This window comes from Balaenoptera musculus, chromosome 13 (assembly GCF_009873245.2).
Source record: "Balaenoptera musculus isolate JJ_BM4_2016_0621 chromosome 13, mBalMus1.pri.v3, whole genome shotgun sequence".
NCBI lineage: Eukaryota > Metazoa > Chordata > Mammalia > Artiodactyla > Balaenopteridae > Balaenoptera > Balaenoptera musculus.
Window position 1 is genome coordinate 25996724 of NC_045797.1, and position 17763 is coordinate 26014486.

General features: G+C 42.1%; 1 pseudogene; it reads right to left on the reverse strand.

Annotated features, from left to right (window-relative positions):
* Positions 1–3978: 3978 nt before the first annotated feature.
* LOC118906339 lies at positions 3979–5750 on the reverse strand (annotated as a pseudogene).
* Between the last annotated feature and the right edge of the window lie 12013 nt (positions 5751–17763).

The window sequence follows — 17763 nt, forward strand, 5'->3', positions numbered from 1 at the left end:
AGCATAAAATTCACCCTTTTAAAAAGTACGCTCCTGTGGTTTTTTTTTTGTGTGTGTGTATTAACAGAGTTGTGCAACAATAGCCATTATCTGATTCTAGAACATTTTTTTCCATCACCCCAAAAAGAAACCGGTACCCATTAGCAGTCCTCATGCCTCCCTCCTCCCAACCCCTAGCAACAACTAGTGTACCTTCTTTTTATATGAATTTGCCTAATCTGGATATTTCATGTAAGTGGAACCACACAATATGTAGTGTTTTGTGTCTGGCTTCTTTCACTTATGTTTTTCAGATTCATCCATGTTGTAGCATGTATCAGTACTTCATTCTTTTTTATGGACGAACACTATTCCATTGTATGAATATACCATGTTTTGTTTATCCATTCATCTGTTGATGGACATTTGGGTTGTTTCCACTTTTTGGCTATTATGAATACTGTTGCTACGAACATTCCTGTACTGGTTTTTGTGTGGATGAATGTGTTCTTTTCTTTTGGGTATATGCCTAGGAGTGGCTGGGTCATATGGTAACTATATGTTTAAACTTTGGGGTAACTGACAGATTGTTTTCCAAATTGGCTGCACCATTTTACATTCCCACAGGCCAATATCTGAGGGTTCTGATATTTCCACATCCTTGATAGCATTTGCTATTATGTATTTTTCTGATTATAGCCATCCTAGTGGGTGTGAAGTGGTTATCTCTTGATTCTGATTTGCATTTCCCTGTTGGCTGATGTTGAGAATCTATTCATGTGCTTATTGGCCTTTGAAACAAATACATTTTTATCTTCCTTTAAGTTACCTCAGGCACCCAAAAGACCATCTGAAAAAGGGTCCTGGTCCAATAACAATCTTCATCCACTATCTCCACAACATTACCATTTCTTTTGTTCCTCAACACCAGTCAGTCCACATTCTGCAGGGTGCCTGCCCTCCCACAGAAAATACTCTCACCAAGCTCTCCAGTGTGAGTTTCCAAATCCCACAGGCATTTTTCAGTCATTATCTTACTTGCCATTTAGTTCTATCTGGCCCATCCCACTAGACTCCTGATTTGATCACTGATTTTATTTTTCAAGAACCTCTTTGTTCCTCCCTGTGATCTGGCTTCTATAGGGTACAAGTAGGGAACAGAGAAGGGGAAACCATGGCCAGATATGTTGGTAATAGTCTACTTTAGCCAGGCTTGTTTGGATGCAAGTGACAGAAACCCACACTGTTCATATTTCCATCAGAACTATCTTACGTTTTCTTCCCCACTAGACTGTGAATTCCTTTGTGGGCAAAACAAAGCTTGTTTATTTGTCATCGCCAGTGCTCAGCACAGTGCCTAGCACACAATAAATGCTCAATGAATGGTGATATAGACTGGAATTCCCAGACTAACAGAGGAGATTGACACAGGAATAAATGGTAATTAGTGCAGTATTACCAGTACTGATAAGATGAAAGGTAGAGGAATTCTAGGCTTTTTATGACTTGGCCTTTAGTTTTCTAGTTTTCTAGCTTCATTGCTCAAGGTGGTTTTCCAGCCAAACAACTTCTTACTGTTTCTCCAATAAGTCCTGGGCCTCCTTGAGTCCATGCTCCTGTGCTTGCAGTTCTTTTTGCCTGGAATGCCCCAACATCCACATCTTACCTTGTCCTTCAAAATCCAGCAGGAAATCCTCTTTCCTACCTCTGAACTCTTGTAGCCCTGTATCTATTGATATATCTTTCTTATAATATAATTATAGTTGAAGTTAAAGAGTAGTATTTGCATATTTAACAGCTGTTTTGTTAGGTGGTAGGACTTTGAGAGTTTATGTTCTTTTCTATTTTTCTGTATAATTCCTATTTTTCTCTAAAAGCAAATACTAATATTAATTTCTTCTTTCTTTTTGAAAAGAGAAGCAAGATAGAATAGTGGCTAAAAAGCTCATATTTTGGAGGTGACTATTTGTACTTGGACCCTGCCAGTGCTACTTAATAATCATATAATGTTGAGTATTTTCATAACTTTTTGCCTCAGTTTTCTCATTTGTAAAATGCGGGCAATCTCTTAGGGTTGTGAGGATTAAATAAGGTATAGAACTCCCTTAGACAGTTCTAGAACATATATTTACTCAATCAACGTTTGCTATTTAAAAAGGAAGAAATTTTGACATATTTTATTACCTCGGTTGGATGACCAGCTTCTTGAAAGCAAATCCCTGACTTACTTATCTTTGTATTTTAACTGTGCCTACTGTGGAGCCTTGTATGAGATATTTAGCAAATAGAAATGTAGCAAATATTTGCTAAGTAATGCAACTGAATGTTTGGCTAAGTATTATTTTATTTATTTATTCATTTTTTGGTGGCACTGCGTGGCTTGTGGGATCTTAGTTCCCCGACTAGGGATTGAACCTGGGGCCTCGGCAATGAAAGCACAGATTCTTAACCACTGGACCGCCAGGGAATTCTGGGCTAAGTATTATTTTAGACCAATTTTTTTAAACAGATGCAGTCCCTGAATTTCAGCAGTTCTTGTGTAGCTTAGGAAATAGTTGCATCTGCTTACCCAGAGAGTACATTCTCACTTTTTGTTGTTGTTTTTAACCTACCTCATATTTCCTCAATGGGGAACAATCTTTGATCAAATGGCAGTAAAATGACCAGGTAAGGCAGTACCTATTTTCTGGAAGGGATGGAAGTGCCTAGATCCTTCCCCAAAATATTTTAATAAGGAAGCCATGTGGGAAAACAACAGAGATATTATATCACGAGGCTACTAGAGTGAGAGCCACAAGGAAAGTCCTATGCTGGTTCTGTAACCTTGGCTTCTGAGAATGCAGCCATTAAATGATAGAGTAGTGGTTTAAACCTCTGGGAACCTCTTTATTACCCACGTGTTTTCTATGAGAATTTTTTTTAATTAATTTATTTATTTATTTATTTATTTTTTGGCTGCATTGAGTCTTCGTTGCTGTGCGCGGGCTTTCTCTAGTTGCGGCGAGCAGGAGCTACTCTTTGTTGAGGTGTGTGGGCTTCTCATTGCCGTGGCTTCTCTTTGTTGCAGAGCACAGGCTCTAGGCACGGGGGCAGCAGTAGTTGTGGCACACGGGCTTAGTTGCTCCGCAGCATGTGGGATCTTCCCGGACCAGGGCTCAAACCCATGTCCCCTGCATTGGCAGGCAGATTCTTAACCACTGCGCCACCAGGGAAGTCCCTATGAGAATTTTTTTTTTTTTTTTTTTTTTTTTTGACAGAAATGTATTTGTTTATTTGAAATTTAAATTTCACTGGTTATCCTATGTTTAATCTGGCCGCCCTACCTGGAGCATCCTATTTTACAAATCACGCCTAACATGAAGACAATCAGCAGTAGCCTCAGTTTCATGCTGAAGTACTAAAAGCCAATGAGACATGCATTCACTGGAAGAAAAAGAACAACACAAAGCAAAAACTTATAAGAAAATAGGCTATATAAAGTAGAAAACAAAAGCCAAAGGGAAAATGAGTCATCACCCAAGGATCCTCCTAAGTTCTTCACATGTCATCCATCCTTTGTATCTCAGAAGTGACAAATCATCCTGAATTTCCTTCTTGGAGCAGAAGGGACTTGGACCTGAGGGCAGAGTCCTGGGTGAGTCTTTTTTTTTTTTTTTTTAATTTATTTTTGGCTGTGTTGGGTCTTCGTTGCTGCGCCCGGGCTTTCTCTAGTTGTGGCAAGCGGGGGCTACTCTTCGTTGCGGTGTGTGGGCTTCTCATTGCAGTGGCTTCTCTTGTTGTGGAGCACGGGCTCTAGGCGTGCGGGCTTCAGTAATTGTGGCACGTGGGCTCAGTAGTTGTGGCTCGCGGGCTCTAGAGCGCAGACTCAGTAGTTGTGGCGCACGGGCTTAGTTGCTCCACAGCATGTGGGATCTTCCCGGACCAGGGCTCGAACCCGTGTCCTCTGCATTGGCAGGCGGATTCTTAACCACTGAGCCACCAGGGAAACCCCTGGGTGAGTCATTCTGAATGTGTTTTCTGGTGGCGTTTGAAACTTCCTAGCTGACGGAAGGCGCTGTGACACTCGGGGCACATGTACGGTTTGAGCCCAGAGTGGGTGCATCGGTGAACCTTGAGGTTCCATCTGTGGCTGAAGGCTTTGTCGCAGTGCTCATATCGGAAAGGCTTCTCCTTGGTGTGGGTCCTCTTGTGAGCACGCAGCGTGGAGTTGTGGGTTAACTTCTTGGGGCAGAGATCACAGCAGTATGGCTTCTCGCCTGTGTGGATACGCTCGTGAGTTCACAGGTCGGAAGACTGCATGGACCCTTCGGCACAGATACTGCATCGAAAGGGTCTCTCTCCTGTGTGTGTCCTCTGGTGAAGGATAACCTGAGATTGATAAGGAAATCTCTTCTTGCATACCCTACATTAATAGGGTGCCCGTCCCTTGGCTTCTTTTCCCTCAGGAGGACTGGTTGGTCCCACTGTGCTAGGTGAAACAACAGAATGGGACCCAAATTGTCCTGAGAAATGTCCTTTGTCCAAAGATGTGGCTCCTTCTTCTTCTTTTTTTTTTTTAATAAATTTATTTATTTATTTATTTATTTTTGGCTGCGTTGGGTCTTCGTTGCTGTGCGCGGGCTTTCTCTAGTTGTGGTGAGCGGGGGCTGCTCTTCGTTGCGGTGCGTGGGCTTCTCATTGAGGTGGCTTCTCTTGTTGAGGAGCACGGGCTCTAGGCGCACAGGCTTCAGTAGTTGTGGCACACGGGCTCTGTAGTTGTGGCTCGCAGGCTCTAGAGCGCAGCCTCAGTAGTTGTGGTGCACGGGCTTAGTTGCTCCACAGCATGTGGGATCTTCCCGGACCAGGGCTCGAACCCGTGTCCGCTGCACAGGCAGGCAGATTCTTAACCACTGCACCACCAGGAAAGTCCCTGTGGCTCCTTCTTGATGCACTTCTTGGGAACTGGGAATGTTGGCCAGTTTCCTTTTGAAACGTCTGAGACCCCTTGGAGAACCTCTTCTGTATCCACTCTTAGTCGAAACTTCTCCCTCACGACGCTTTGGAAGTTCAAGCTCTTGAGACTGACGGGTTCTTGTCTCTTCCATGTATTCCATCAGGTCCTTCTCCAAGTTTTCCTTGGGTGTCAGACCCTCTAGTTCACCTGTTTCAGGAATGATCTCTGGCAGGAGACTTTTCTGGTCCTGCCCTCTTGACAGTTCCTTGGCTCTTGCCGGATTCTGCAGCTCTTGGCTTACCTGCTGGCCATTCTTTGGAGGTATCTCACTAACAAGGGATTGGGGATCCCTGGGTAGGTCTTTCTCATCGTTGGTGTCACTGAGCTCAACTTCAAACGTCTCAATATCCAAGCTTCGCACAAGATATTCATCTCCTTGTATGCGAACTGTAGTCCATTTCTTGGGTTTCTGATTACTTCTTAGCATGTCCTCCATGTCTTTGCAACTCTGCACTCCACTCTCCTTGACTAAGACCTGGCACTCCAGCAGCATGCAGATCATAAACTGCTCCAGCACTAGCTTGTCCATCATCTGCTCCTTTGTGTGAAGATCTGGCCTCAGCCACTGATGGCAGAGCTCACAGAGTCTCCTCAGATCCTGGACGGGGTCGGATTCCTCCGAGCTGCTAAATGTTCTGAAGCGAATGTGCCACGTCTCCCAGTCACAGTCTGGCTTTTCCATAAGTGTGTGTTGGCATGGCACAGACACTGGTGACTCTGATCTAGGGCCTTTGGGGAGTTTTCCGTGACCCTGGAAAAATGTCTGGTCCTCAGCCATATTGATGGAGGAATTTTCCAATAGGACTCTGAGCAAACGCTTCTAGAAGCTGGTGCCCAGTTGACCCCTATGGAAAGGGATTTCCTCTGCTTTTCCTCTGCAAAAGAGTCACGTTCAGAAGGCCCTTCGAGCCCTCTTGCCTTCAGTCTGCTCAGGTCGGGGACTGGCTCTCCCCTATGAGAATTTTTATATGGTATTTTCAGTTTGTTGTACACATTCTCTCTTTCACACACACACACACAATTATTCTAGAAAGGTGCAGTCTAAGAGAAACAGAGTTTGAGCCACATAAGTAATTTTAAATTTTCTTATATATATATATATTTAAAGCAAAAATAAAAAACCCGAGTGGAATTAATCTTGATAATATATTTTATTTAGCCTGATGTATCCAAAATAATGTGATTTTAACATGGAATCAATTTAAACTTTTTTTTTTTTTTTTTTTTTTTTTTTTGTAATTCTTTGTTTATTTTTATTTTTGGCTGTGTTGGGTCTTCGTTTCTGTGCGAGGGCTTTCTCCAGTTGCGGCAAGCGGGGGCCACTCTTCATCGCGGTGCGCGGGCCTCTCATTATCGCGGCCTCTCTTGTTGCGGAGCACAAGCTCCAGACGCGCAGGCTCAGTAGTTGTGGGTCACGGGCCTAGTTGCTCCGCGGCATGTGGGATCTTCCCAGACCAGGGCTCGAACCCGTGTCCCCTGCCTTGGCAGGCAGATTCTCAGCCACTGCGCCACCAGGGAAGCCCCAATTTAAACATTTTTAATAAGATATTTTACTTTTTTTTTTTGCAAAACATGATATGAATGTATGTACGTCTACACACAGCTCAGTTTGGACTAGCCACATTTCAAGGGCTCAGTAGCCACATATGGCTAATGGCTGCCATGTTGGACCATACAGTTCTAGATCATCTGCATGATCCTCTCATAACATACCTTCATTTTTGCTTGCTCTTTTTGGTATCAAAGTGCCAGTTGTCATGATCTAATAAAACATTAACAGAAGCAAGCAATGTGAAAACAATGCATCAGTACCAACTGACAGCCACATGACACACCGTGGAATGAAGAAACCAAGAAAAAGCAAAACTGGGGGAGAATCAAGGATAGCTCAGCAAAGGTGGTGCAGGATGCCCAGTGCAAAAGAATTTACCCTGTACCTGTCACTACCACATTCATGTTGCAGGTGATTTTATTTCATCCAAATATTCCCTGTCACATTAAGTAATGATGTTATTTTGATTTTATTAACTTTACTGGTTTTGTTGTGTTTAATTTATAACTGTAATTTGATAGCTTTTTAAAAGCTATAAACATAAGGACATTTAGAAATTTATACTTTTATAATAATTTATATTATTTAAATAATGTAATTGTCATTAAAAATATTTCCAGACAGCATGAGAAGGGAGTTTGTGAAAATTTTCCTCCCTTTTAATGGGATTGTTCCTTAAGTTGGAGAATCACCGAGGATATGAAAGGCCAGCCATTTATAAGAAAACCTTTCCAGATAGCTACATTTGAGAGCAGAGGGAAGGAGGGGGAGCCTTAGGGATTTGGAAATAGTTGACCAGTCTATCAATATAGACCACTTAGAGATCAAAGATAAGATCTCTGAATGAACAAATATAACAAAACAGAAACAGACTCATAGATACAGAGAACAAACTGGTGTTGTCATGGTGGGGCGGGGGGGGGGGGGGGGGGGGGGGGGGGGGAGATGTGTGAAGTAGATGAGGAAGATTAAGGGGTACCAACTTCCAGTTAAAATGACTTATTTAGTCATGGAGATGTAATGTAGAGCACAGGGAATATAGTCAATAACATTGTAATAACTTTGTATGGTGACACTTAGTAACTAGACTTATGATGGTGATCATTTATGTATAAAAATATCGACCTGAAACTAATGTAATATTGCAAGGCAATAATACTTCCATTTCAAAAGTAATAAAATATAAAGGTAAAAAGTAAAAAAAAAAAAAAGATTTCTGAGAGAGAGAAAGATAGAGTAAAACATAGGAAGAGAGTGAGAGAAATTGCTAATTGCTACAGGGCAATTTGCTCCCCTCAGACACAGCCTATAGTCTATAAATACTAGGGAGGTTTTACTCTTTCCTTGGCTCAGTTGGCCAGAGAGATCACTGCACACCATCTGGTCACAGCAGATGCTGAAAGCAGAAGCTAAGCAGCAAATTGTACCGCAGCCAATACTGCCTTTTCTGAACCTCTCCCACCCCCTGCCCCACCCGCATTCATCACGAAGTTCCCCTTTCCAGCTCCCTCGGGCAGAATTTGCAACCTTGCATTTTCATTCTGTATAAGTGCCCTGTCTCATCATTTGAACTAACTCGCTCAAGCCCCGCCTCTTCTCACTTTGGTCACAGCAAGGTTCCTGCCCCTCCCAGCTAGTCGGTGCTCTTGGCAGCCTGTGTTTTAGCCCCTGTCACAAGTGGATGAAAAAAGACAAACAGACAGTAAAGTTGCTAAGCTGTCCCTGCTCGTTATCTCATGACTCAGGTCACAGGTCGTGAAAGAGAAATCCCAATTTGTTAAACACGGAAAACTCACTCAGTGAAGTCATGTGAAAGTTTCCCCTTTGAAAATGTCTTCAGTCTAAGGTCAGACCTCTGTCAGTCACATACACTGGTGAATGCAGTTCATGGCCCTTGCACTCCTGGAGCTCACATTCAGTTGGAGAAGATAGATATTAACAAATAATTACATAATTACTACTAGGAAGAAAACCACAAAATGCATTAAGAGCATTAAGAGAGCGTAACAGGAGAGACCTAAGAGAGACTGGGGAGTCTCAGGAGATGTCATTTAAGCCGAGACCCGAGAAGGTGAGGTAGCCGAATGAAGAGAGAGGGAAGAGGGTCTGCTCAGAGTCAACAGCACGTGCAAAGGCTTTGAAGCAGGTAAGAGTTTGCTATGATCAAGGCACCAAAAGAATAGAACTACCATATGACCCAGCAATCCAACTACTGGGCATATACCCTGAGAAAACCATCATTCCAAAAGACACATGCACCCCAATGTTCATTGCAGCACTATTTACAATAGCCAGGACATGGAAGCAACCTAAACGTTCATCAACAGAGGAATGGATAAAGAAAATGTGGTACATATATACAATGGAATATTACTCAGCCATAAAAAGGAACAAAATTGGGTCACTTGTAGAGATGTGGATGGACCTAGAGGCTGTCATACAGAGCGAAGTAAGTCAGAAAGAGAAAAGAAATATTGACACATATATATGTCGAATCTAGAAAAATGGTATAGATGATCTTATTTGCAAAGCAGAAATAGAGACACAGATGTAGAGAACAAATGTATAGATACCAGGGGGGTGGGCGGCGGGGACGATGGGAAGAATTGGGAGATTAGTATTGACATATATACACTATTGATACTATGTATAAATTAGATAACTAATAAGAACCTACTGTATAGCACAGGGAACTCTACTCAGTGCTCTGTGGTGACCTAAATGGGAAGGAAATCCAAAAAAGAGGGGATACATTTATACGTATAGCTGATTCATTTTACTGTATGGTAGAAACTAACATAACATTGTAAAGCAACTATACTCCAATAAAAATTAATTAAAAAAAAAAGGCACCAAAAGAGGCCAGTGTAATGAGAATGTGGTAGGCAAAGGGAAAGTGAAGGGAGCTGAAACCAGCCACCAAAAACTTAGATCTTAGTTGAAGCCAGTTGGCCAGCCATTGAAAGGTTTTCAGGAGAAGGGTGATGCCATCTACACTTTAAAATGTGGAAGCAGTTAAGAGGCTATTGTGGTTGTCTGGGCAGAAGATGGGGTTGACCTAGACTAGATCAATGGAGAGAAGTAGACAGAACTGAGGTCTACTCTGGAGAAATAATTCAGTGATGAGCTGACTGTGAGTCAAGGCTAAGTTCTGTGTTTCTGGCACAAACAACTAGCTGGTTGTTCCCAGTTACTAAGATAGAGAAGATGGGAGGAAAAGCAGCTTTGGGGGTAGATCAGGAGTTCTGTTTTGAATGTATTAACACTGAAATATCTACGATGCAGATATATACAGGTCTGGAGCTCAAAGAAGAGACCAGGATGAAGATCATCTTGGGAGGTACCAACATATAGATATTTACAGCCATGGCAGTGGATAAAGTAGCCAGGGGGAGAGTAGAGAGTAAGAGATGCCAGGGCAGAACCTTGAGGAGCCCTGATATTTAAAGGCCACATAGAAAGAAGAAACTGGCAAAGGAGGTTGAGAAGGAGCAGCCAGAGAAGTAGGAGGGAAACTAGGAGGGGATGTTATAAAAGCAAGAGAAGAGTGTTGAAGGATAAGAGAGGGGGTCAACTCTATGGAATGATCTTGAAAGTTCCAGGAAGAGGACTAAAGGGAAAGTTTATAAAAGTGGTGACCTTGGGGAAATCTTCTGACTGTGTTCTCATCTTCACGTTCCACTCTGGTGATTTAGGAGAGAAGCTTTATAAATGCCATCAGTGTGGGGGAGGAGAGTCAGGCAGGAACCAGATGTACTGATGAAAACCTTTGTCACCCAGGCATGTCCTGTGGTACTCACTGAGGAGTAGCCTTCTCTGAAAGTGTACTCTTTTTTGCTTCAACTGTTTTTAATTGAATGATTCTTTAAATTCTATAGTGCTTTACAATTTTCAAAATTTTCACATTTCATATAATCCCCTTGAAAGCATACTCTTGAGTAAGAAATGGTGACAAGAATTTGGCTCAGATTGCCTTCAGTCACAAAGAGAACCCAAAGACTCTAAAGTTTTTAATGCCTTTTCTCATATATTTTGCCATTTTCCTTTGCTATCTTAACCCTGCCACTTACTAGCTGTGCACTTACTAGCTGTGCACCTGTGCACTTATTTAACCTCTTTGTACCTCAGTTTTCTCATCTGCAAAATAGGGACAATAATAAGACTGATAAGAGGATTGGATAATACATGTAAAATACTCAGAACAGTGCTAATATATGTTGGCTATTATTAGTCTCAGAAACCAAAGTTTGTGTTGTTGATGTCTTTTCTTTTCTCCTAAAGTTCAAAAGCTATTTCTCTCGTGTCTTAAAAAAGAAAGGGACTTCACTGCTGGCGCAGTGGTTAAGAATCCACCTGCCAATGCAGGGGACATGGGTTTGAGCCCCGGCCCGGGAAGATCCCTCATGCCGCGGAGCAACTAAGCCCACGTGCCACAACTACTGAGCCTGTGCTCTACAGCCCGCGAGCCACAACTACTGAAGCCCGCACGCCTAGATCCCGTGCTCCGCAACAAGAGAAGCCACCGCAATGAGAAGCCCGCGCACTGCAATGAAGAGTAGCCCCCGCTGGCCACAACTAGAGAAAGCCTGCACGCAGCAGCAAAGACCCAAAGCAGCCAAAACTAAATAAATAAATTTATATTAAAAAAAAAAAAGGAAATGGATTTGAAAATTAGATTTGCCATTTACTAGCTGTGTGATCTTCGGGAAGTTAGTAACCACTCTGTGCCTCAGTTTCCTCATCTGCAAAATGGGGATAATAGCAGTACACTGCTTTATAGAGTTATGGTGAGGATTAAATGAGTTATGAAGTGTAATGCATTTAGAACAGTGCCTGGCACATAGTAAGTGCTACCTGTTAGTTATGTTGTTCTCTGCAGCTAATCATTTCCCTCAGTATTGCCATCACCTTTAATCTTGAATGTAATAAAATGAGGACAAGTAGAAAGTGTGTAGATTTTTTTTCATGATAAAATACAAGTTTTGATTTATTTGTAATTAATTCTAAGGAGATAATAAGCAAGAACATGATGGATTGGCATCTCAGTACTGAAGTTTGGAAGACAAACAATATTTTCCATAACAATTTTTGGTGCTGCTGTCAGAAACATGTATTTTTAACCACTTTGGTAAAACATCATCTCTCTTCTTTAAAAAATCATACAAAATTTTTGTAAATGGTAAAAATTTAGTAAGAGTTCTTTTTGTCAGGCAAAAAGAAGAAAAAGGAGGAAAAAGAAGAGGAGAAGAAAAGGAAGAAGGCAGGCAGGCAGGCTAATAAAGTACAACCTTCGGGGAGTATCATGTCATTAAATGTTCTGTAACCTTGTCAACCTTCCTTGTTCCACTTGCTCCATTCCAGCCATTACATTCTGCCAAATGCCCTCTCTTCAATCTGACCTCACACAACTGTGATAGATATATTTTGTGAAAGAACATGGGTTTTGGATGAAGACAGACCTATGTTTAATCCTGGCACTGCCATTACTAGCTGGCGGTCATGGGCAAATTACTTTAACTTTGTGAGTTTGTTGCTTCTTCTATAATAGATATAATAATATATTGACCTCACAGGAACATTAGGATTATATGAGTAAATGTAGGGGAAGTATCTAGAATATTTCCTGGCACGTGGTTAATGGTCTATGAAACTAGTTCCCTTTTCTCCACAGTCTGACTCCCTGCCCCCTTTCCTGTCCTGTCAAATAAGTAAGGTCCCCTTCCTTCTCCTTGAAATTAGAAGAAAACTGAACTGCATCTCCTCAGGGTGCTACACGGACTCCCCCAATATCCAGAACCCTTTAAACAGAAGCCACCCCCAGTTCAAATATAAGAAAGAGAAGAATTGAAGAAAGAACCTAAATCCTGAAAATTCTGAGGCTGATATTCTCCAACCACTGGATCCTTAACCTGCTGCCTTTCACCCTATAATGGTTTATGAAGGAGATATGCAAAGCGGCCCTGTAAATCACTGGAGGCTTCTGTGCAGTCTTCTGAACAAAGTTCCCAGCTTCTTATGGGCTGGGATGGACTGCTTGTGAGCCACGAGCTCTCCTGTTTTCTGTCGGCCTTATGGCCCTGTCAAAAAGGCTGAACATACTCCTTGGCCTGCTTCCCTGAGTCCACACTTTCACTATGGCCATAAAGGTGATTCCAGTATAAAGGCGAGGACAGGACTTTGCCAAGAGTCAGGGGTCCCTCCACTCGGCTCCCAGAGACACCTGGGCACACCTCTGCCACTTACCTACTCAACTGTTAACATGATTTGTCTTCCACCTCACTGAGCTAGAAAGCTAGTTAGAACAAGTTTGTATCTTATTCAACTTTTAAAAAATATCCTTACTTCCAAGCACAGTGCCATTTACCTAATCCTGAGTGTTTTTTTTTTTTTTTATAAAATTTTTTTTTTTTTTAAATTTTTTTTTTTTTTATTTATCTATTTATGGCTGTGTTGGGTCTTTCGTTTCTGTGCGAGGGCTTTCTCCAGTTGTGGCAAGCGGGGGCCACTCCTCATCGCGGTGCGCGGTCCTCTCACTGTCGCGGCCTCTCTTGTTGCGGAGCACAGGCTCCAGACGCGCAGGCTCAGCAATTGTGGCTCACGGGCCCAGTCGCCCCGCGGCACGTGGGATCTTCCCAGACCAGGGCTCGAACCCGTGTCCCCTGCATTGGCAGGCAGATTCTCAACCACTGCGCCACCAGGGAAGCCCCTGAGTGTTTCTGATTGGTGCTGGAGTGGGTGTCATTTTGTCTCTGCTTCTTAATCTTTTTTGTAGTTTCCAGTGTGTATGCGTACATGTGTGTGTTTTAAACAAAGAACATGAATTGCTTTCATAGTAAGAAAAAAGGAACAATTCTCTCTGGTTGGGTGTTTCGGAGACTGGGCTGTCCTGTCTTAGTGCTGTCTACTTTGGTGGTATTGAAATAGAAGGCACATTGTCCCCAAAACAGTATGTTCTAAGATGAGAGAAAGTCAGGGGTATGAAATGGATAGGTATGGCCCAAACTAGCCTAGTGTGAAAGCAGGATCATGGTCCGGGTGTTGATATTAATTTCCCTAGGGAGGGGTACTAGGGTGTGGTAGACAATCAGAGGGCTTGGGAGAACAGGTTTTACCAATCGATACAGAAACATTTCAATATTTTCACAACTGCAGTGGCTACCCTGATGCCATTATGAGCTCTAGGTCATGAGGGATGCCCGGCATAATCCTCACTTAGAAATTGCTCTGGGATGATAATGAGTCCTTGATTTCTTCAGGTAAATCAGTTACACTGGAGGTTTGACGGGTGGTGGAATGTGTTGGTGTTCATAAGCTCTGTGGTTCCTTCTAGACATGGAACACTGTTAGAGTTTAGCTGCCAATTCTGTGGGTCCCACCACCATGGCCTCCTCTGCCCAACTGTTCTCTCTCACCCATTTATAGTTTTAAGTGATTTCGCCTGTGTGTGTTCCGGTTTCCTCCTTAGCTATCTATTAAATATTCAGGCCCACGTGAAGTGGAGGGCTAGAGGGAAGGCTTCCATGCCAGGCCTCATCTTGCTGGTGAGTGACTTCAGGCAACTGGTCATCTCTCTGAGTCTCAGTTTTTTCATCTGAAATGCGGAACATAATACGTACCTCACAGGGTTGTTGGGATTAAAGAAGATGGTGCTGAACCCAGTGCCTGGCACAGAATAAGTGCTCAGTAAATGGTACTTAATAGCAGAGCATGGACTCTGGAGCCAGCCTGTCTGGCTTCAATCTCTGCCCTCCCCTTACTAGCACCCTGACCTTAGACATGTTCCTTAAACCTCCTGTGCCTCATTTTCCCCATCTGTAAATGGACATAATAATAGCACTTACTTCATGTGCTTATTGTGAAAATTAAATAGGATAATGTTTGCAAAGGGCATAAAACAGTGCCTGACACATTATAAGTGTTCAGTAAAGCTTAGCTATTATTAGAATGATTATTAATAGATGTTTGGTTATAAATGTGCTTTGTGCTTGCATGAATGAAATGAGTCATGAGATATGAATTGTCTTGGTTTAATAAGCCCACAACATATTGAAACAGGAGGGAAAGGGTCAGGGCACAACCTTTAAAAGAATGACATAACCATAGGACATGACAAAAACTGGTTAGAATCAACTAGGTCCAAGATGGCAGAAGATTTGACTTCCAGTGGACCTTGAGCCTCATTATATGCTCATTGTAATATATCAGCATACTAAATGACACACCCACAGGTGCCATGACAGTTCTGAGGCCAACCATAAAAGGCCCAAAAGTGGGTGGTGACCCAATTCATGGAAATCCCTGCCCCTTCCCCAAAATAGTTGGAATAATCCACTCATTAGCCTATGAAATTACCCAGCCCATAAAAACTAACCATGCCATATTTTGGGGCCTCTCACCTTCTGAGATGGCCCATATTCTGTGGAACGTGTTTCTCTCTAAATAAATCCACTTCTTACCTATCACTTTGTCTCTCACTGAATTCTTTCTGTGATGAGACATCAAGAACCTGAGATTCATTAGGTCCTGAGACCAGGTGTGTGATCTCAATTAAAAGACCATGGAGGACTTCCTTGGGGGTCCAGTGGTTAAGACTCCATGCTTCCAATGCAGGGAACACGGGTCTGATCCCTGGTCGGGGAACTAAGTAAGATCCGACAATCTGCGCAATGGGGCCAAAAAAAAAAAAAGACCCAGCATGTAAGTCCCAATCTGAGTTGCACGGTTTCAATATTTGAAGAGATAGACAGATGCACAAATATCAAGATGTCCTTCTGAGGACTGACATAGGAGTATTCTCATATTCTATGATAGCCTCAAAGAGAGGGCAATTAATTCTGCCTATTGGCATTATGTTGGAGCAAAAATGCTCTTTTGCCCGTGTGTGGTCCAAATTCTTCCTTATGTGTCAATGAAACATGTGAGGCCACTTAACGTGGAGGCCCATAGGCAAGACGGGTAAGTCAGGCAGTCTGGGGGTGCAGCCTTGGGGATGAGTAGCAGTGGTTCTGGGGAGTAGATGGAGGAGGGCAATCAAACAGCAGGTAGAAGTACAGGATGTGCTCAGTGGAGGGCAGAGCAAGGAAAGAGTATGCAGAAAGGCTATTTAGGGCCTGAGTTAGAAGGGCCTGAGCACCCCACAGAATTTGGGCTAAAAATTAGAGCATAAAGTATTTTTGTTAAACAAGTGGTATTTCAATATAATACTGTGGGAGCATGGAGGGAAGTTCTTTCATTAGGCATAGTAAAAAATATATAATAATGTTCTCATGCTTTCACTCTCAAGAGTTTTCTTTTTGGGAAAAGAGAATTTCCAAAATTTTGCAGAGTGGTGAGAGGGTTGTGTATCCTAAAATCTGGGCATGTCTGGTTCCTTTCCCTCTTCAAAGCCACTGCTGCAAGGTCCAAGTAACTGTAAGGCCCTCCTCACCAGGGCTTGCTGGGGATAGATTCTGTGAGTTATCACACCCAGGCATATAACCTGAGGGCATGCTCTGAGCTGTACAACCTTTCACATCTACTGTCTTGAGGGTTCTCAGCACCACATTCTTTTTCTTAGTCTCTTCTCTTGATCACTGTATGTCTACCTTTCCCTCAAACCCCAGGAGGGCAGAAATCTGATTTAAAAATTTTTTTTGAAATAATTTCAGACACACAGAAAGGTTGCAGGAAAAGTTCAAGGAATGCTTACATACTCTTCGCCCAATTCCCCAGTTGTTAATATGTTATATTCACTATATGCTTTATCAGCTTCTCTTTTTGTATATACATCTTTATGGACTGAATTGTGTCACCCCCCACCCCCAAATTCATATGTAGAAGCCCTAACCCTCAGTACCTTAGAATGTGACTGTATTTGGAAATAGAGCCTTTAAAAAGGCAATAAAGTTAAAATGAGGTGGTCACGGTGGGTTCTAACTAAATCTGACTGGTGTCCTTATGAGAAGAGGAGATTAAGACATACAGAGAGAGGCGCCAGAGGGGTGCTCCCACAGATGAAAGGCCACGTGAGGACAGTGAGAAGGCAGCTACCTGCAAGTCAGGGAGAGAGGCCTCAAGAGAGGGCAAACCTGCCAACACCTTGATCTTGTACTTCCAGCCTCCAGAACTGCAAGAGAATTAATTTTGTTTTTTTTCTACCAATTTTATTGATATATAATTGACATAGAGCCCTGTATAATTTTAAGGTGTACAGCATAATGATTTGACTTACATACATCAAGAAATGATCATCACAATAAGTTTAGCAAACAGCCATCATCTCATATAGATATAATAATTTTTTTTAAGCCACCCAGTCTGTGGTATTTTATTGCAGCCCTAACAAAACCTATATATATATATATATTTTTTTTTTCTGAACCATTTGAAAGTAAGTTGTAGATATGATGTCCCTTTATCTCTAACAGCAAGTACATTCTCTTACATAACCACAATATGATTAGCTATAGAAAATTTAAATTGATACAATGCTATTAACTGATCTACAGACTTTATTATTATTTTGCCAGTTGTCCTATAATGTCCTTTATAGCAAAAAAAGAGAGAGAAAAAAAAGAAGAATGAAGGAAAAAGAAAGAAAATAATGGGGGGGGGTGGTGTCTGGGATCACATATTACATTGAATTGTCATGCCCAGGCTCCTTTGATCTAGAAAAGTACCTCATTCTTTGTCTTTCATGACTTTGACATTTTTGAAGAGTACAGGCTGCTTTTCTTGTAGAACATCCCTTAGTTTTGACTTGTCTGATATTTCCTTGTGATTAGATCTACTAGTACATTACAAAATTTCAGGAATGTGCCTTTTTCCTGGACTGCTTTAACATTCCAGGTCTATGATCTCTCCTCTCATTGTGTAAATAAGAAATCTGTAACAATTTTAGGGAATTCAATGGTTTAGGAAAATCACTTTATTCAATATTCAGACTTGCTAAGATTTATGAAGTGGTGTGTCCTCCTCAATGCGTCATATCTGAGGGCATATAATGTGTTTTTGTCCTATTACTGGTGTTAATTTTGATCACCTGTTTAAGGTGATGACTGTCAGGTTTCTCCACTGTAAATGTACCATTTCCTCCCTTTGCTATCTTTTTTTTTTTTTTTTTTAATTTGGTTGTGCCTGGCAGGCTCCTCAGTTGCAGCTCGCCGGCTCCACTGTTGTGGCATTTGAATTCTTAGTTGCGGCATGCATGTAGGATCTAGTTCCCTGACCAGGGATCAAACCCCAGCCTCCTGCATTGGGA